This window comes from Meles meles, chromosome 21 (assembly GCF_922984935.1).
Source record: "Meles meles chromosome 21, mMelMel3.1 paternal haplotype, whole genome shotgun sequence".
Classification (NCBI taxonomy): domain Eukaryota; kingdom Metazoa; phylum Chordata; class Mammalia; order Carnivora; family Mustelidae; genus Meles; species Meles meles.
In genome coordinates this window covers 15,119,418-15,139,699 of record NC_060086.1, presented here as the reverse complement: position 1 = coordinate 15,139,699, position 20,282 = coordinate 15,119,418, and the positions used below count along the sequence as shown (strand labels likewise).

Here is a 20,282-nt window from a genome sequence, read left to right as displayed (position 1 = left end):
GCAATGTTCTTCTTATAACATTTCAGAGTTTCAAAGCAGAGGGCTGTGCTCGGAGAGTGCCCTGACCTGTCAGCTACTCTGCTTAGGAATTCCCACAGGCCTTGGAGGGAAGCCCAGGGTGGGGAGGGAACTGCACCCAGCCTCGTTGGGTGCAGCACCCACACCTCCCCAGGTGCGAGGGGCCCTGGGAGCTGTGTCCAGGTAGCGGGCCAGGGGCCAGGCTGTGACTTCCAGCCTCAGAGCTCCTGCCCTGGACTGGAGTCCCATTTCTTATGTGAACCTGGAGTGAGAACCTTTAAAATGCTATTTTTCAGCCAGTAAACCTGTTTATCATATGAAGGCTGGCCATCCTGTTTGGGAGAATGGGTTTCTCACAATTTAAAAAAAAAAAAAATTGACCTGATGGATACGTTTTCTTGGATTAACTGAGGGTGGCCCTGGTGGCGATAATTTCAGTTCTTTTTAAAATGCTGGCGGAAGGGGCACCTGTGTGGCTTCACCGGTGAAGCGTCTGCCTCAGGTCGTGATCCCAGGGTCCTGGATTCAAGCCCCGCATCAGGCTCCCTGCTCTGCGGGGAGTCTGCTTCTTCCTCTGCCTCTCTCCCTGCTTGTGTCCTTCGTTAAAAAAATAATAAAATAAAGTGGTGGTAAAATACACATGACGTGAAATTCCCCGTCCCAACCATCTCTCAGCGCACAAGTCCACGGTATTGAGAACATCTGTATTGCACAGCTGTCACTGCCGTCCGGCCCCAGAGAGCTCAGCCCCCTGCTGTTCAAGGGTCACCTGTGTCTGCCGTTCTGTGTCCAGCTTATTTCACAGAGCATCGCATCCTCGAGCTTCACCCATGTCGAGCACGTGCCAGAATTCCCTTCCTCTCAAATATTGCAGTGAGGGGTGGGGGGATCCGTCACATTCTGTTTACCCGTTCATTCACCGGTGGACACGAGTGGCTGCCCCTCTTGGCCGTGCAGATAATTCACCTGTGGGCACGAGGTGCAAATTCTTCAGGTCCGTGCTTGCAGTCCTTCTGGGCCCAGACCTGGGAGTGGGACTGCTGGGCCATGTGGTGAGTCCGGATTTCCTGTTTTGCACAATTGAATTTCAGTGCTTGTCGTTGCCACAAATGCTAACAGACGAGGACACATGAACGTCACCCATGGTCGGTCTTCCCCAGCATGCGAGCCTCCTGAACCCTGCGTGTGGTTCCAGTAATGAAGGCAGGGCTGCCGCCCCCTGGCCCCTGGCCCATGCTGTGCTGTGGCGGGCCCTGTGCTCGATGGCTTGGGTAGGCAGGGGTGGTGAGGGAGGGAGGCACAGGCCTCCCACCCCAGACCAGGACCATGCAGAGACGTCCCCCTCACCTGTCACGTCTCACGCAGGGTGTTCCCTGTGGAGGAATCAGCACCCTCGCACCCCCGGCTGGGCATAGGCTGCTTCTGACCAGTGGCTTGAGAGACCAGTTTGGGGTGATGCCACCATCAGGCCGGCAGCATCCGGCACCTTGGCTGGCTCCTGGTAAACGGGAAGGTCACGGCCCTCCAGAAAGCTCCACCAGCTGAAAACGATAAGCAGAGCCATGTCACTCGGGACCCTCGACCCACCCCCACCCCCTCCAAGCAACCGGGCTCCCCCGCGGTCCATGTGTTTCCATGCATTTCTGGGTGTCCCTCCCCACTCCTCTGCACTAGGAGCCCGGGCTGGTGGCCACAGGAGCCCGGGCATAGGCAGTGGTGCCTCACTGGGCCTGTCGGGGCACTGAGGGAGGGAAAGATGAGATGTCAAGGGACCCCAGACCTGAGCGCGGGGGTCAGAGCTGCAAAGAACTGTCTCTGTACCGTTCCTGCTCGCCCGTCTGCGTCCTGCAGCCACTCTGTGCCCTGTTGGACACAGGAAGGGTCCCAAGGCTCCAGTGAGCTGGGGGTCTGGACACAGGAGATCCTGATGCTGGCTTTTGGGTGGATTTTCCTGCCACCGATACCAAGAACAACAGTGTCCAAAAGAGGGAAGAATCGGGACAGTGTGCTGGGCCGAGGGTTGGGAGAGAGCACGGGATCCAGGACTTCTCCGAGATGCGGGCACTGCTGTCTACCGCCTGGTGTGTGTGCATGGAGTGAGCCCTTCTCTGCGCCCGGTCCAAACACCAAAGTTCCTTCCCGGGACAGTCCTGTAGGAAACTGCCGCTGGCAAGGCCTGGGGGCTCGAAAAATCCCGATGAAACCGCTTTTGCCCTTTTCGCTGGTTTTCTTCCAGAGTATTGCTTCCAGGAGGTTTCCAAAATGCTTTGGCTTCAGAGCTTTGAGGCACAGATTCCCAAAATGGATTTGAAAGTGTCAGGTTTCCATATAGATTGGCTTTGACAGTGGTCTAGGCTTCTAAAAGGTTTGGTTGAAAATGTTTTGGCTCGAAAAGTTTCCAAAAATGTGTCCCCAAGCACAGAGTGCCTGCAGGGCTCCAGGGAGGGGCTGGAGCAGAGCATGGGGTGGGGAGAGGAGGTGTGTCAGCCATGGTGGGTGGACCAGGGTGGGCAAGGGCCATCCCCACCTTGGGGGAGGGAGTCTGTGTGCTCCGTCCTCCATCAAGAGGCGGGGCTTGGCTCACACCCTGCTCTGGTGAGTGTTTGTGTCCTCAGAAACCAGTTTCTGCCCTTCTCCCCCAGCCCTCCCTGCAGGGCATTCTGCGGGTGGGTTCCTGGCTCTTTGTGGGGGCCCGTTTGTCCCGACCGCCATCTGCATGCCTGGCTTCCATGTTCCTGTCCACAGGTGTCCAACTCCAGGGAGAAGGCTGTCTGGAGACTGACTACTCCTTTCAAGAAAGGAGACTTGTATGGGAAAAGGCACGTGAGTGGGAGCTTGGGGCTTTGTGCAAGGTTCTTGTAAAGTCAGGGACTGAGCCAGGACTATTGGTCCCATTTTCTAGATGGAGAATTCGAGGCCCAGAAAGGCTGCAGAACCATCTCAGATCCCACCATTACTCCAGGATCCACAAGTTCTGACCTCAAACCTCTGCTTTTCCTAGACCTTTCAAAGGCCCCCTCAGGAGCCTGGTTTGCCATTAAGGCACTTGAGCCAGGCCCCTCCCATGGCCTGTCTGTGTCTGCGTGTGTCGGCCCGGAGTCTGCCTTGCCAGGCCCAGCCTTTAGAGGAGCCAGCCGACCCCCGGACTGTGGCTGGAAGGGACTGGCATGGCCTCCGGTGACTTGGCGTTCACCCTGTTGACGGTGGAACATGGGGAGTCGATGGGAAGGATGCATAGCTGACAGCAGCCTCATGTGCTGGGGTGGGGTGATGTGGGCAACCCAGAGTCTTGGCAGAGAGGAGGAGAGAGGAAAAATCCAGCACTTAGGAAAACATCGCCAGCCCAGGGCGTGGCTGGGACAAGAGGACGGTCATACCCAGGGTGCGGCCTCACCCAGGGAGCCAAGAAGATCTCGTCTGAAATGTGTCAGTTAATTTGGGGGCCACTTCCTGTCCAGTGCAGCTCACATCACTTGGGTGGTGGCCTGGGAAGGCTGGGCATGCCTGCGTTCAGGGCTGCTGGGTCCTTATCTGCCAAGGACATCTGAGGCCTCCTGCTCCAACTGTGGCCACAAGCTCCTTCCAGAAGCCGGTTCCGATGCCCCTCGGGGAGGGATCTCATGGACACAACCCAGAGGAACTGTCCTGGTGCAAAGATATCTGTGGAACATCAGCCCAGCAGGGTGGGGGATGCCCGGCTGCATCCTCCCCCATTCTTACATCTTCCCGGGAAGCAGGAGCCCCATGCCCACAGCCAGTGAGAAACCGGACAGCCCTGGCTCTCCATCCCCATCCCCCTCTCCACCCTGAGCTTGAACTGCTTGCTGTCTGGCCGCTGATCCACACACGTGGAGGTTACCTGGCCTGGAGATGGGCCCGGGACCGGATGTGGGGAGGGGGGTGGACAGTAGCTTCGAGTGAGTCAGCAAAAAGGGCCCAGAATCTTGGACTTCAGTTCCTCTGGGCTTCTGACCACAGGTTGTAGGTTGAGTGTGGGCAGGGGGCTACCCACGGAGCCTCCTGGCCCTGGCCTGACCTGCTGGGGTTTGGGGCTCGGTGCTAGGGCCCAGCCCTCCCCAGGGACCAGCTAGCTCCTAGGGCCCCACCGGGGGCCTCTCCTGCTTTGATGTCTGCCGGCCTCCTGACACGCTGTCCCGATGAGCTGGAAGGACCTGAACATCGTCTGGGGCAGCAGCGGGGAGGTTGCTGGGCACCGAGGTTGGTGCCATTCTTCCCACGGAACTGGTTGTGGGCTCCTGTGGGCAGGGCCGTGCTCTCTGGGTCCTTTCCTTGGGCCGGTGTAAGCCCCCCCTGGCCAGCTTCCCTCTTCTCTGTTACCTGCCCGGCTGCTGAAGGCATTTGGGTTGACTGCCCCAACAGCCTGGGACCCCCACTCTGGAGGGATTGAAACCAACGTGCAGATGGGGACTGACTTACCAGGGTCCCAGAGAGGGCTGGAGCCAACCACCGGCCAGGGTCCCTCTATGTGCTCCTGCCCTCAAGACACAGAGACCGTACCGCCTTGGGTGGCCACCTTGGCTTCTGAGTGTGGGATGTCCTCTCGTGGGAGCATGTGAGGGCTGCAGGGGACCAGGGACAGAGGAAGGACAATGGGAGGCCTCCTGAGGTCCTAGCCCTTCACCCCACTGCACGGCTCCCGCCATACCGGGCCCACCTGGGTGCAAGGCCATCCACGACCCACCGTCTGTCTGGCAGAGGCCAGGCTTGTGGCAGTGAGGCCAGCAGCCTCCTCGTGGCCTCCCCTCACCACTTCTAACCCACCCTTCCCCGACAACGCCTTCAGGCTGTAAAGGCCCCGGGTTTTCTCTAAAGTCCCCTCCCTCTTGCATCTCCCCACCCACATTCTCTCTCCCTGTGTGGAACCACACAAGGCCCCCATGGGAGCACAGAGGTTATTTCATGGGACTTCCCTGGGAAGTGGCTTTTTTGGTGGACCCGCCACCCCCTTAATGGTCATATGTCGAAAGAAAAAGCACATTTAACGTCTGTACAGGTAAAGGAAATATTTGAGTTGGAGGAGGCCTTGGTGTAGCCAAGAGTCCATGGCCGCCTTGCCTTGCACACTCGCTTGGCGGGGGGCTCACTACCGCACTATCCCTCCTTGGTCGGAAAATCGGCTGTTCATAGCCTCCAACGAGCGTTGAGCCTGATCTGCCTTCTCTGTTGGGACAGAATGGCGGCCTCATCCGCATGAGGTATGTTTAGATCTTGGAAGACCGCTGCTGTGTCTGGTCTCCCTCAGTTTTCCCCAAGAAAGACTTGCATGAGGCTGGCAAGAGTGGGAGCCAGAGCCGGGCTGCTGACCCATGACTACTTCAGGGGAATCGTGACCCCACCCCTCGGCCTCTGCCCCACTGCCTGGAGAACTTTCCAGATGGGCAAAGAAGAGCTGGCATTTCTGTTGGGGGTCTAAGCCCTTCGGGGTCCCTCAGCCAGTGAAGACGCTGACGTCTGCTCTGCTCAGCACACGGGTGATGTTTTGAGGAAAGGTGTCCTGTCTTGTCCAAACACCTCTTGTTATCATACAAGAATTGGCCACTGGGAGTCGTTTCCCTAGCCTTTCCTGAGCCCTGTGCCCTGGGAGAGTGTGAAGTCAGCCGCTGGGCCTGCAGTCTGTCCACTGGACTCAGGAGTGTGTGCATGTGTGCAGGAGTGTACACAAGTGTCTGTGTGTGTGGTGTGGATCTATGCACATGTGTGTGCATGCGTGTCTGCATATGTGCACATGGGTGCGGGTGCATGCACGCCTGTATGTGTGCGTGTGTGCTCCAGCTAGACAGAGGGAGGAGCAGTTGGGGTTCCACCTGTGGTAGAAACGCCACCACAGGTGTCACCTGGGCTCACACGGCACATGATCAGGGGAGCAGAGGGAGCAAGGAAGCACGTGGATGGAAGCTTGGAGCAGACCGTGTGCCAAGAAAGTGAGCAGCATCGAGCACACGGCCGGCGGCGTGGAAAGGCACCCAGAGAGTGGGAGAAAAGCCTTACAGAGCATAGTCTGATGAGGGAGGAGTGTACAGAATATACAGAGACCTGAAGTCCAAGAGAAAAACAACCCCTTTCAGAAATGGGCAAAGGACTCGAATGGACCTCCCTCCAGAGAAGACGGGAGCAGCCAGTGGGCACGAGAGGAGCTGCTCGGCATCGGCGACTGGTCCGGGAACGGCAAACCGAGACCACAGGGAGCCCTCCCCTGCCCCCCAAGCAGGATGGCTGTGGTCAGATGGGCAGGTGCTGGCGAGGCTGTACACTCAGGCCCCTGGGTCCTTGGGCACCATCCGCGGGTGCTGAGCCCAGCAGCCTTGTGTCCAGGGCTTGGGGAGGTGGGCATCGTCTGAGGCTCAGCCCCTGGGCTGGGGAGGATGTCCATCTCTGGCTTCCCTCAGCCCCCTCCGAATTGACTGGGGGGCTCAGCTAGCAGGAACAGGCAGGGGTGCCCGGAAGAGGGACTTACCTGTGCAAGCCTGTCTCCGGAAGCTTGGGGTGTGTAGGGGAGAGAGAATCCCAGGACCACCCACCGGTCACATTTTTGGGCACGGAGATATTGTCACCAGGCTGGCCGTGCTCACATGTGGCGGGGTCGTTGCCGTGTATGATGAAGGCCGGGCGCCAGTGACGGGGATGGAGCAGGGCCAGTGGGTCCGGGACCTCCCGCTCATGGAGGCCACGTGGCCTGGAAGTGTGCCCGGCCCTCCCCGCTTCCCCCAGCCACAGCCCCTGCCCCGACCCACGGGTTCGAAGCAGGCACGTCTTCCTCACCCGGTGACTTTGATCCAAGTTTTGTTAAAAAATACATTTTGTTTTTCGAGAAAAGGAGCACAGATAGATTATGGAGAAGAATGCAAAATTACTAGGAGGTTTTTCAGATAAAAACACAAGGTTTTGAAGAAATCTCTCCTTTTAGCAACTACTCTGTGCTAGTAATGATGGTTTTGGCCGATGTTTGTCGGGGCCTACAGATAGAATCCTCCAGAACCCTTGGGAGTCACGTGGTGATTTAAAATTTGGGAGGAGGGAACTGCCTTAAAAAGCAAAAAGCGGAAGTTGGAATTAAATTTCATAATGCACTTGCCCCAGTAGATCCCAAATATGGTCATTTCAACTTGTGAGTCCTATCAGAACTATTCGTGAGATAGTTTATGTTCTGGGGGGCTGGGGGGTTTTTGTCCCCGGATACATTTCACCCTTGTAGGGCGCCCCAGACCAGCTCGTTCCCCATGCTCAGTGGCCACTATAATAGGCTGCAGAATTCTGACGAGTGGGGCTCAGAGCTATTCCCGTTTTATACATGAGGAGACTGAGGCTCAAGGTCACACATCGAGGCCACCGCCCAGCACCTGCTGCAGGATCTGGCGCTTTTTCCAGCCGGGGTCTTCCCATGGACACTGTCCTGGTCCCTTTGATTTCCCTTGGAATGACCCTCTGTGCTTCCATAGGGCCGATGCCCCCTCTCCCCCTGTCCACTGGGGATCCTGCAGCCTTGTGCACAAGGGAACGTGAAGAGCAGGGGCCCTTCGAACAGGGGGGCCTGAAGCTCAAGTGGCCTGGGTCCTCGAGGGGCAGCGTAGAGCTGGGCTGGCCTGGTCCCTGGTGCCTCCCACCAGGGGGCAGCCTCGGGTCAGAAATGCGGACTTGGCAGGGCGCTCCAGGGGGCTCCAATAAGTGAGCTGGTGCTGATCTCACTGGTCAGGTGCTGGGCAGTTGCGCTTTTGGTGACTCTTTCTGGAATGATGGGCCCAGGGCCATATGATTGCTCTGGAGGAGCAGACTGACGCCCTCTGGGCAGAGAGCCTCTGTTGGGGGTGAGTGGGATATGCCCAGGCCCACCCAGAAGCTACGTTGTGGCCACCAGAGCCCCGGGTGGCCAAGCGAGGATGGTGCACGCAGAAGGCAGGGAGTTGGTCACCCTGGCCTGGAACGTCCCCCTATCCCTCGTCTTCACGGTGCGTGCCCTCAGGCCCTTTACCCAGAGTGGGAAGCAGCCAGGCCCACCCAGACAGTGACAGGGCAGGGCAGGGTCCAGACCCCAGGTTCACCAGCTCCCTCATTTGTCATCCCCGAGGAAAGGGACTCTGTGCCCTGGGCAGCTCGTGGGGGGTCCAGGAGATGTGTGTCTCAGCCTCCCCAGGCCCTGGGACCCTGCAGACGTGCCCCCTGGACAACCAGGCCCAAGCCTGTCTTTGGGCCTCCTCTATCCTGGAGGTGGCCGGGGGTCATCCTGACACATGGACATGGTGTTTGCCAGGTCCGCGATGCTGCCCCAAGTGTGGCAGGACCCAGCCCCTGTGCTGCTGTCACCTTCTCTCCTGTCCTCCTCATACCTGCAGATTTACGCCTATAAAAATCTCTTATTATTGTCATTCACGGGAAGCGACAAAGGGAATGAAAGCAGATGCCTGTGTTCAATCACCATCTGGACCCCAGACATCAAAAATAATTTTTTTTTTAATTAGATTTTGCTAAAGTCAGTTTTGGTTGGTTGTTGTCACCATGACTGATGCAGCAGCAAATGTTAGAAAGCAGAGCAGAGATGACAAATGGTAATGACACGCCGTCCTGGAGAAGTAAACCATCAGCAGCCGTGGGAAAGCCGAGCCCAGCCTGATTTGTCCCCTGGATCCTCAGAGGGGCTGACAGGAGGTGTTACCAGGATGCGTGGAGGGGGGTGTGGAATGGGACAGTCCCCAGATGCCAGCCCTCGCTGTCTCCTGGTCACTTACTCTGGGGGGATGCCAGCACATGTCAGGACACTCAAGTGGCCCTGAGGAGGGTCACAGGCCAAGGACCCGAGACCCTCAACTATAGCCAGTGGGAAGCGGGGCCTCCTACCCCAGTCAGGCTTTCAGATGACAGCAGGCTAACCAACATCTGCCCTCTCGTGGGGGCAACCTCGTGAGAAACCGTAAGCCAGCACCACCATACGACCTCACTCTCAAATTCCTGACCCACAGAAACAGAATCAGCGATCGCTTCTGTCACTATTGTTCTAACCTCTTATTCTGAAACAATTACAGAATCACGCAAACTGCAAAGACAGCACAGAGAAGTCCTGGGTTTTCTCCCAATGGCTGCATCTCACGTGATCACAGTGTCAGATCCGAACCAGGAGGCTGACGGGAGTACAGTGGGCCTGTCTACTTCCATGTCCTGAGCTCATATGTGTGAACACGGAGCCACCACCACAACCAAGACCCAGACACTCCACACCCATGCAGACCCCCTTGTGCCACCCCTCCATTGTACAGCTGACCCCAGGCCCACCGCCCCTCACCCTGGCGACCACGAGTCTGGCTTCCGTCTCTGTGGTTTTGTCGTTTCAAGAATGTTACCTAAATGGGATCATATAATCTGTCGCCTTTTGAGGTTAGCGTTTCTCACTTAGCGTGATGCCATGATGCCAGCAGAAAGTTCACGCTGTGTGGGGCGCCTGGGTAGCTCAGTGGGTTAAAACCTCTGCCTTCGGCTCAGGTCATGATCTCAGGGTCCTGGGATGGAGCCCCACATCGGGCTCTCTGCTCAGCAGGGAGCCTGCTTCCTCCACCCCTCTCTCTGCCTGCCTCTCTGTCTACTTGTGATCTCTGTCTGTCAAATAAATAAATCTTAAAAAAAAGAAAAAAGGAAGTTCACGCTGTGTGTCCCCGTGCCGTATTCTGTGGGATGCCCCATGGTGGATGTCCTGCCTGTGGCCCACGAGCTCTGGTAGCAGGTGCAGAGGCGGGCTCTGGTCTGCGTTCGCCCAGGGGCTGGGCCTGTTTGCCACGTCTTCTTCAGTGAAACGTCTCTAGGTGTTTTTGCCCATTTGGGGGATTTTGTGAGTTCTTAACGTACCCGAGATAGGAGTCCTTTGTCAGGTATGTGGTTTGCAAACATTCACTTCTGGTCTATACCTTATCTTTTCATCCTTCAGGAGGGTCCTCTGCAAGGCAGAGTTTTTGGTTCTGATGAGGTTCAGCTTACTGATTTTTTTCTTGTCTGCATTGTCATTTTGGTGTCAGCACTAAGCTCTAGATCCTGAAGATTTTCACCTGTGTTAGCTTCTGAAAGCTTTATATTTCATGCATGGTCCCTTTTGAGTTGGTTTTCTTTTTTTTTTTTTTAAAGATTTATTAATTTTTTTTAAGATTTTATTTATTTATTTGACAGATAGAGATCACAAGTAGGGAGAGAGGCAGAGAGAGAGAAAGGAGGAAGCAGGCTTCCTGCCAAGCAGAGAGCCCAATGCGGGGCTCGATCCCAGGACCCTGGGATCAAGACCTGAGCGAAAGGCAGAGGCTTTAACCACTGAGCCACCCAGGCGCCCCTTGAGTTGGTTTTCTAAATCAGGTGTGTTGTGTGGATTGCAGTTTGCTTTTTGCCTGGAGGTATGCAATTGCTCCAGCATTGTTTATTGGAACGGCCATCTCCCCTCCAGGGAATTGCTCTCACACTTTTGTCTCAAGTCAGCTGGCTATACTTACACAGGGCTTTCCCTGGCTTCTCTAGACCATCCCACTGGCCACTGTGTCTGCCTTCCACCCATCCTACCCAGCGTTGGTCACTGCCACTCTCTAGGAAGGCTTGAAATCAGGTACAGGGGCTCTTCTCACTTTTCTTGTTGAAATTTGTGTTACCTCTTCAAGTCCTTTGCCTTTCCCCATCAATTTTAGCATAATTGTGTCTATAGTTACAAAAAAGAATATGGAAAAAGAATTTCCATAATTTTTATAGGAATTGTATTATATCTCTATGTCCGTTTGGGGAGAAGTGACACCTTCCCAATGTTGAGCCTTCCAATCCATGAGCATGGTATATAGTATGTCTTTCCATTTATTTTATTTTTTTTTCTTCAGAGTTTGTACTTTTTAGCATTGAAGTCTGTGCGTGTTTTGTTAGACTCACATCTATGCTTTTTTTTTTTTTTAAGAGCGAGAGAGAGCACATGTGTGTGAGCAGGGGTGGGAGGGAGGGGGCAGAGGGAGAGAGAGAATCTCAAGCAGACGCCATGCTCAGCATGGAACCTGACATGGGGCTTTATCTCTCGACCCTGAGATCATGACACAACTCCAATCAAGAGTTGGAAGCTTAACTGCCTGAGCTACCCAGGCACCACCAGTATTGTATTTTTTTTTAATTTTTTATTTATTTGAGAGAGAGACAGAGTGAGAGAGCATGAGAGGGGAGGTCAGAGGGAGAAGCAGACTCCCCAGGTAGCTGGGAGCCTGATGTGGGACTCTGGGATCATGACCTGAGCTGAAGGCAGTTGCTCAACCAACTGAGTCACCCAGGTGCCCCCACCGGTATTGTATTTTTGACACAACAAAATGATACAAAAAACACAGATACAGTAATACCATTAAAAATAACATTCACTTCTTTAAAAGTGCTTCATTGAGATGCGATTAGCACCGCATAAAATGTACGTGTCCTACGTGACTTCTACCAGATTTACAGGATTGCACCATCATCACTGCAATCCCATTTCAGAATATTTTCATCATCCCACAAGCTTCCCCCAGCCCATCGACAGCCACCCCCTGCTTCCACCCAAGCCCCTGGCGTCCGTGTCTGTAAATTTGCCCTTTCTCAATGTTCTCATACATGGAGCCCTACTGTAAAGGGTCTCCCGTGTCCAGCTGCACTCAGCATTGCATTCTTGAGGTCCACCCACATTGCAGGGATCCATCCTTCATTCCTTTCTTGTTGAATAGCGTTCCATTGTGTGGATGGACCAACCATATTCAGTGCTTCCCTTCCCCAGTGGATAGATGTTTAGATGGCTTCCATCTTGGAAGCGTTATGGAGACACCACTACAAACATTCATGTACTCAGCATGTGGACGTAGGTTTTCGTTTCTCTTGGGTCAATTCCCAAGCATGGAATTGCTGGGTCGTATGCTAAGTTCATATTTAACTTTGTAAGAAAGCTGCTGGGCTGCTTTCACTCTTTCCCCCCAGTTTATGGCTCATCTGTTCATTTTCTTTCTTTTTTTTTTTTTTTTTGATTTATTTATTTGACAGATAGAGATTACAAGTAGGCAGAGAGGCAGGCAGAGAGAGAGAGAGAGGAGGAAGCAGGCTCCCAGCTAAGCAGAGAGCCCAACGCGGGGCTCGATCCCAGGACCCTGGGATCATGACCTGAGCCGAAGGCAGAGGCTTTAACCCGCTGAGCCACCCAGGCGCCCCTCATCTCTTCATTTTCTTAGTGGTGTCCCTTGAAGAGAATATTTTTATTTACAGTGAAGTCCAGCATATGGATTTCTCTTTTGTGGATTGTGCTTTTCTGGTGCTGTATCTCACTCAAGATCATAGCGATTTCCACTGTTTTCTTACAGAAGTTCTCTAGCTTTCGCTGTTACATGGAGCATTTTGAGTGATTTCTTGTGCTTGGTGTGGGGTTTATCCTTTGTGTTTGCAATACCCAATGGTTCTAGCGGCATTTGTCGAGAAGACTGTCCTTTCTCCGTTGAATTGTCTTGGTTCTTTGGTTGTTTGTTTTGTCTTGTCTTGGTTGGTTGAAAACCAACTGCTCATAAACACAAGGGCTGATTTCTGGACTCTCAGTTCTGATCCACTCATCTATATTCCTATCCTTGTGCCAGTATGACAGTGTCTTGATTCCTGTGGTTTTATTGCAAGTTTGAAGTTGTGTCGTACCGTCCCTCCAGCTTTGCTCTCCTCTTTCAAAATTGTTTTGACAATTGTTCTGGGTCCTTTGAATCTCCGTATAAACTTTGGGATCAGCTTCTCAATTCCTACCCAAAAAAACCTACCAGGATTTTGATAAAGCTTGTGTTGAACCTTAGGTCACTTTGGGGAGAATTAAATATAGAATGCCTTTCCATCTAAGTACTATTTGTGTCAGTGATGTTTTGTTCTTTTCAGTATACAAGGCTTGCCCTTCTTTGTCACATTTATTTTTAATTACTGTGTTATTCTTTGTGCTACTGTAGATGGAATTATTTTTATTTTCAGAATGTTCATTGCTTATATATAGAGCTTTAATTGATTTTTGTATATTAATCTTATATCCTGCCACCTTGCTAACCTGCTTTATTAGTCTGGTAACCCTTTTGGGGGATTCCTTGGGATTTTCTACATTAAGGATTATGCCTTCTGTGAATAAAGATAGTTTTACTTCTTCCTTTGCAATCTGGATTTCATTAGTTTCTTTCATTTTAATTCATTTTATTTGTTCCGTATTTCCCCTGGCTAGTCTTCAGTGTAATGTTGAATAACAAGGATAACAGTATAATGTTGAGTAACAAGGATAACAGTTGAATAACAAAGCTAGAGGGGGAAAAATTCTGTCCTTCATCATTAAGCACAGTCATTAGCTATAACTTCTCATAGGTGCCTATATCAGCTTGAGGAAATCCCCTTCTATTTCTAATGTGTTGTGAGTTTTTATTATCAGCAGGTGTTAATCTTGGTCAGATGCTTTCCCTGCATCTATTGCCACGATCATGTGTTTTTTTGGTCCTTTATTCTATTAATGCAGTGTATCCCATTAGTTGGTTTTGAACATTAAACCAACTTTGCATTCCTGGAATAAATTCCATCTGGTCCTTTGTACGTGTTGCTAGATTCAGTTTGTAATATTTTATTAAGGATTCTTGCACAGAATTAAGGATTCTGTGTTCCCAAGGACGTCAGTCTGCCGGTTTCTTGTGATGTCATTGTCTGACTTTAGAATCAGGATAACGTTGCCCCCATCCTTCATCTTGTGATGGATTTGATATTACTTCTTCTTGAAGTATTTGGTAGAATTTACCCGTAAGGCCATCTGGGCTAGACTTGCATTTGTGGGAGGATAGTAACGTAGCCACCCCAGTTCGCTTACGGCTGTTCTTTACATATCCATTTACCTCCATCCATTTGTGTCTTTGAATCAAAGGGTTAGGCAGTGTGAAACAGGATATTGATTTTTTTTTTTAAGTATTTAGAAAATAGAGTCTGAAAACCTCTGCCTTTTGATAGGGATGTTTAGACCCCCAATTTACATTTAATGTAATTATTGACATAATATCTATCAACCCAATTCTGCACTCCTCCAACACCAACTAAGTGTTCTACAAGTCAGTTCAGTTCTGACACAAAATCCCTGGAGTCAGTGCAGACCCCACAGGTGAGTGGCCCCCATGTCAGACATCAGCTGCAAGTCCAGGGCTCCTAGGCTGCCTGCATGCCTGTCTGACTTGGCTGCCCATTCATTGGCTCCCTTAACCTCCCTCAGGGTCCTTACTTCACTAGAATGACTCCTAGAACTCAAGAAACCACTGTACTTAGGGTTACAGTCATCATACAAAGAATACCACTCGGAAACAGCCAGATAGAGGAGATGCACAGGGCATGGTGGGGGTGGGAGAGAGGAAGAGGGGTGCCCAGTGTTCCACAACCCCTCCAGATGCACTACCCTTCCAGCACATCTATGTCACCACCTGGAAGCCCCAGACCCCCTTGTTTGGGGGTTTGGATGGGGTTTCTCTACTTAGGCATGGCCGATTAAATCATTGGCTGTTAATGATCAAGCTCAGTCTTGGGCCCTCTTCCTTCCCTGGAGGATGAAAGTTCCACCCTCAAACTTTGGCTGGTTCCTCTGGGGACCACCCCTCTGAAGCTGTCCAGGGCACTGCCCCATCCCAAGGCCCTCATTAGCATAAACCCAGGTGTGGGCCACAGCGGCCGATTATGAAGAAGAGAAGGCATCAATCAGGAAATTCCAAGGTTTTAGGAGCTCTGTGTGAGCAACAAAGGCCAAACCACTTGACTATTCCACAGTTAGGTTTACATCTTTAAGTTTGCTGTTTATTTTCTAGATGTCTCCCAACTATTTCCTTCCTCTCTTCCTCCTTCACTTCTTTCATGTTGTATCAGTGTTTTTTAGTGTGCCATTGAAATTTCTCTGTTGATTTTTTAAACTCGATTTGTTCATTTTCTCTCTCTCTCTCTCTCCCTCTCTCTATCTCTCAGTGATTTCCCCGAGGATTGGGTGTACCTCTTAATCACAATCTGCTTCTGATTAATCCTGACTTAATTCCAGGGAAACACGGAAACCTTGCTGCTCTCATCTTGTTCTCTCCCCACAGCCCTGTGTTGTCGTTGTCCACACACGACATTGGCAAGGTGTGTGCACACAGTCTGGTGTGTTAATGCATGCCGTTGTCCCCAGAGCTGTCCATTTCTCTCTGCAGACTTGAGTGACCACCTTGTGTTGTTGTTGTTTTTTTTATAGCCTAAAGGACTTCTTTTAGGTCCTTTAGGTCTTACTGTAAGACAGATCTGCTCACAACACATTCTCTTAGACTTTTCACACCTGGAGATGGTCTTCCTTTATCTTCATTTTGGATGGATAGTTTTGCTGGATATAGGATTCTGGGTTGGCTTCTTTTCCCTTTAGCCATGTCACTCTGCTGTCTTTACCAGCTTCTCTGGTTTCTGCTAAGAAGCGAGCTGCGAATGCTGTCGTTCCTGAATATGTGAGGGTGGTTCTCCTCTTGCTGTCGCTTACTCTTCTCCCTGGTTTGATTATGACCTTGTGGTGGCCTTGAGCCAGAGGGTGCAAGCAATAGCTCCAACTTTGCAAATTCCGTTCAAGACCCAAGTCTGGGAAGCAAATGCACCAACCAGCCCGTCCTTGCTGATCAGGGCAGTGAGAAGAAGAATCCAGCCAGAAGACCCTCCAGGTACCCAGAGATGGGAGGGCAGACTCCAGGATCATCCACACCCCAGGACCACACTGTGCAGGGCAGGGTGGTTCTCCAAAGGGAAATTGGCATGTGCTTGGAAAGGGGCAAGTGAAACAAGTGTCCTCTCCCACTGGGTGGGGAGGAATTAAGGAAGGTGAAAGTATATAGGAAGAGAATCAGGAGAAGGGCATTTGGGCAGAGTGGTCAGTGGGGGCCAAGGTTTGGAGGCTATACAGTGTGCAAGCGGCATGTGCTTTTGTCTGCCTAGGGACAGGCTCAGAGAGAGCAGGAGGGACAGGTGACACCACCATGTTGGCTCACATAGGTTCATGGGCCACATCATAGTGTTGCTGTCATTTCACCAATGCTGCTCAGCAAAGGTTGGGCATCCCACCCATTGTCTGATTGAAGCAAGCCCTGACTCAGAGCCTTATCTGAGGCTGGCCCCGACTCCCTAATGCACGTCTTCTCCAGGCCTCAGTTTCTCCAGGGTGCATTCACCTTCCCAGGGCTGCTGAGAGGCTGGAGCGTGGGAAAGCACTCAGCTACACGTCCATAGCCAAAGACACGCCAAGGCCATTGTGCCAGCCCGGTCTCCTGGGCGCTTGCCACACTCTGGCGCCCAAACAATGCCTGCCTCTGAGTGGAACTGCGGGTGGGCCGTAACCATGGCGAGGGGCCCTGCGAGGCAGCAGCGCCAACTGCCTGTCCAGGGTCAGCCCGGTCTGCGGCCCTGGTTACGGCTTTGTCCCGCGGGCTGGAACCGCTCCCGTGCTAGCAGGCTTAGAATGGCTGGCTGTCAAGGAGGGCAGTGCTTACCTAGAAGGAATGGTGCTCTTGGCTGGAGAGGGGTTGAGGTTGAGATGAGGATGGGGAGCTGTTTCCAGGGTCCTGAAACCAAAGCCAGGTTTGGGTCGGAGCGCGGCCTGGGTCACCACACTGCTGGCGGTGCCTTCCCTGCGGGGCTGCAGGGAGCCGCTCCACCCCCGCCACACCCCCACCCTCTGTGCAGGGCCCCACAAGGTGCAGGGCCCTGGTGCTCCCGGAAGGAGGCTGCCTCTCCAAGTTCCGGGATGTTCCAGGCAGCTGGCCAGAGTACACGGGGTCCCCTCCAGGCTTCCCTGGGCTCTCTCAGAGCCTGGATACGGCTCGGCCCCTGGCTCTGCCTCCTTCCTATGAAGCATGGGCCAGGAGTGTGGAGCCTCTGTCTGGCCCAAAGTGACCAACACCTCCCCAGCTGTGGGGGTCAGAGTATCAAAAAGACCTCATTTTTTTTTAAAATAAGGAGAAAAACTCTATAAATGGGACTGAATATATGTATTTTTCCAACTGCAGCCTCCCAAATATCTAGAAGACTCTGGAATCAGATCGCCAGGGTTCAAATCCCAGCTCTGCCGCAGACAAGCTATGTGACCTCAGGTACGTGGCTCCCCTCTGTGTCTGAGTTCCGTCAGCCACGAAGACAACCTCCTAGGGCTCTTGTGAGCAAAAGCGAGGTCATCACTAAGTGGTTAGAAAGGACACCTGTTCTCCTGAGCCGTCAAGGGTCTGGCCCCACTCTGGGCCTTCAGGGTCCTAGTTCTCCTGAGTTCCCCAACTGCCCTCCTCTCTGCCAGGTCTGCCTTTAGCCCCTAAAATGCTCATGAAAACCCCAGCCAGCAAAGGTGAGAGAGCAGAGAGGGAACTTAAGGTGGGGCTACCACCCACCCCCAAGCTGGGGACAGGAACCCACCCCCTGAAGGGGCCTCCAGAGGAGGTGAGAGGTCACGAGAGCCTAGGGGGAGGGGAGAGGCGGGGTAGTGTTCCTTCCCCAACCAGTCATCCTGTCCTCCTTGGATCCCCCCACCCCCCACTTCCCCATTGGTCTAGGCTGCCCTCCTAGGGAGAGCCTGGGGTGGGGGGTGGGACCCAGTCCCTGCTGGAGGGACTAGGGGAGGTTTAGGGTGGGCAGTTTCCTCCTGTCTGCTCTTCCCACCCATGGAAACCTAAAACATGGCTGGGGGGCTGAAATACAATGAGGCCAGCTAGACCCTATCCTAACTCCCTCTGCAAACCAGAGGCACTGCTCCCCAGCAAAAAGCCAGGACCATGCATGATACAGAGAGGGGACCCAGTCCTCTCTATAGGTCCGCACCTCCACGGCCTGACAAGCCTTGACCCCAGGAACCACCAGGCCACCGGTCAGAGGGGACAGACCCAGGGTCGGGCACACACATCAGTGCCACCTCGACCTCCTGGAGGAGAGCCATCAGGCCCAGAAGACCCAGGGCTGGGGGCTCCATGCCGACTTGATGAGCACCTCCCCCAGTCAGCTGGGGGTCAGTGTGCTGGGCTCCTTTGGTGATATCCATGGGGCACCAAAGCTGGGCTGGGGTGCCCTGCAGAGAAGGGGTGCAAGCAGGGGGTATCATGCTTCCCTTTTTGCCCCCCCCACCTCCTGGCAGTCTTGGGGCCATGGAGAGGGCAGAGAGGGAAAGCCTTTGGGCCTCATCCAAGAGCAGTGCTCCCAAGGGAAAAGGACCCCACTGCCCAGCTACAGAGAGGACACGATCTTCTAGCAAGTACCCCAGCGATGAGAGCCCTCCACATGCCCTCCCCCATCTCGGCCACCCTATCCCACCTTGACCTCAGGCTCTGGGTGGATAGAAGCCACAACCCCTGCCAAACCCCTCCTTCCAGGGGGTCCCTCCTGCCCAGTGTTCCTCTTCTACCTAGCCACTCCCTACAGGTCCCCACGGCCCCCCAGCCTCCCAGGGTCCCATCCCCCTGGGCCAGGCTGCTCATCTCCTCCTGCCTGGGGGTCTGCAGCCACCGCTGGGGGTGTGGAGCTCCGGGTCGTCCTGGCCAGCGCTCTGGCGCGGAGGGCTGCACTGCTGGGTGCTGAAAAGACAGCTCCGGCCAGCGGCCAGCCAGCGTCGGAGGGAGGGAACTAGGGAGGACAGCCCCACTTGTGGCCGGCCTCTGGGATGCAGGGCGACCCATAACAAGGGGGTTGGGGACCCAGGCCAGATGGTGTGGGAAGCTGAGGCCAGCATCCAGGTCCCACCCCTGCCCCTCGCTGTTGCCCCCTGGCCCTTCTCTGTGTGACAAGTGTCCCCTGCCTGGCAGCACCAGGGCCCACAACCCCCAGGCTCCTGGAGACACTGTTACCCCCATTTCACAGGAGAGCAAAGTAGGCTTCCAAGAAGAGCTGTGAAGGGGTGGTGAATGTTAGTTAGGGATGCGTGAGCTGGAGTGTCCAAGGTTGGCCACTTGGGCTGAAATGCATGGAAACCCAGGATGGAGTGGGAGGAAGCCGTGGGGCAAAGCGCTCACCCCCAAGTCCAGGGAGCAGCGGTTTGCAGGTGTTCTCTGGACGCATTTCCACTCTCCGGACGTCTGAAACTTTCCGTGATGAAATGTCGGGGGAAGGGGGAGAAATGCACACTTCACCTGCCACCCCCTCCCCAGGTCCCTGTTGCCACTGGGAATAGCCGCTGCAGCCAGGTCTCCTGAGCCTTCTGGAGCTGGTCGACGGTGGACTGTCAAGTGTGTACCTATCTCTTCTTCTCGTCCCACTGTGGGGCAGGTCTTGCTGCCCGTGGGCTGCTGTCCCCACGGCTGCCAGTGTGGGACCTCTGGCAGAGACATCTGTGGGTCCCCCAAGACAGGCAGCATCCACACCCTGTCGTAGGAATGGCCCTGGGGTCCCAAGGAGGTGATGGGTTCAGCTGCTTGAGGCCATCTCTACCCTAGGCAGAGAGAAGGCGAACCGGGGGTGTTACTTTAGGCCCCCAGCACTCCCAGGGTCATGCTGGACATCAGTCTCCCTCTGTACCCATGCACTCATGGACACTGTTCCAGGACCTGCAGGAAGGGCAGAGGGGGAGCCAAGGCCCAGGACATCCAGTGGGGGTATGGAGATGTCCACGGGGCTGGGCAGGGAGGGAGCAGAGGGGCTCACGCGGACAATGTTCTCCTGCACTTGGGGGTGCCAGACGTGCCTTGTAGTGGCCCCATCGACAGAATTGGAAACCGAGGCTCCTAGAAGTGGTATTTGCTCAAGCCCACACGGCTTCTGTGCATTCATTCCATCCTTCAGGCCAGTGCCAGGCCCTGGGTTCTGCCAGCAATTAGGCCTGGGGGTGGGGGCGGGGGAAGCTGGCCAATCCCAATGCTCCCAGTCTCCCCCTCGGGCCTCGGGCCTCAGGCCTAGGTTCTCATTCTGGGGAAACAAAGAGTGGGTCTTTGCCACCCACCTGGAGCTGGGGTTGAGGGGAAACCCGTGTCTGGAGCGCCCTCTGCTGGGTGATCTGTTTCTCACTGGGGACCTGGGAAGTTTTAGGAAGGGGCTGGACTATGGGCCTGAGGGCAGGAAGGCACTCCCCACCCTCGGGCATCCAGGAAGACAAAGCAGGGTAAAAGTTGGCTTTCGACCACAAATCTCATACTGACTGCCCCTGGGACAGCTTGCTTCGCAACTGATACTGGGTCTGAGTCTCACCATGGTGGCTAGTTGTTTCAAAACAGGTATCAGATGCATTAACATCAGATCTTTTAAAATTGGAAGATCTGCCCACTCTGCACACTTCCCTGGGC

General features: G+C 54.0%; 1 protein-coding gene across 2 annotated transcripts in view; it reads left to right on the top strand.

Annotated features, from left to right (window-relative positions):
* The window catches only part of LFNG (LFNG O-fucosylpeptide 3-beta-N-acetylglucosaminyltransferase), a 94,078-nt gene that overhangs the window by 27,582 nt on the left and 46,214 nt on the right, over window positions 1-20,282 (top strand). Inside the window, exons 2-3 of one of the 2 annotated variants that reach the window (XM_045992759.1) lie at window positions 17,040-17,123; window positions 19,155-19,232. The gene's annotated coding sequence lies outside the window, so the exon portion shown is untranslated. The remainder of the gene's footprint in view (window positions 1-17,039; window positions 17,124-19,154; window positions 19,233-20,282) is intronic. The other variant, XM_045992760.1, reaches the window with a different exon arrangement.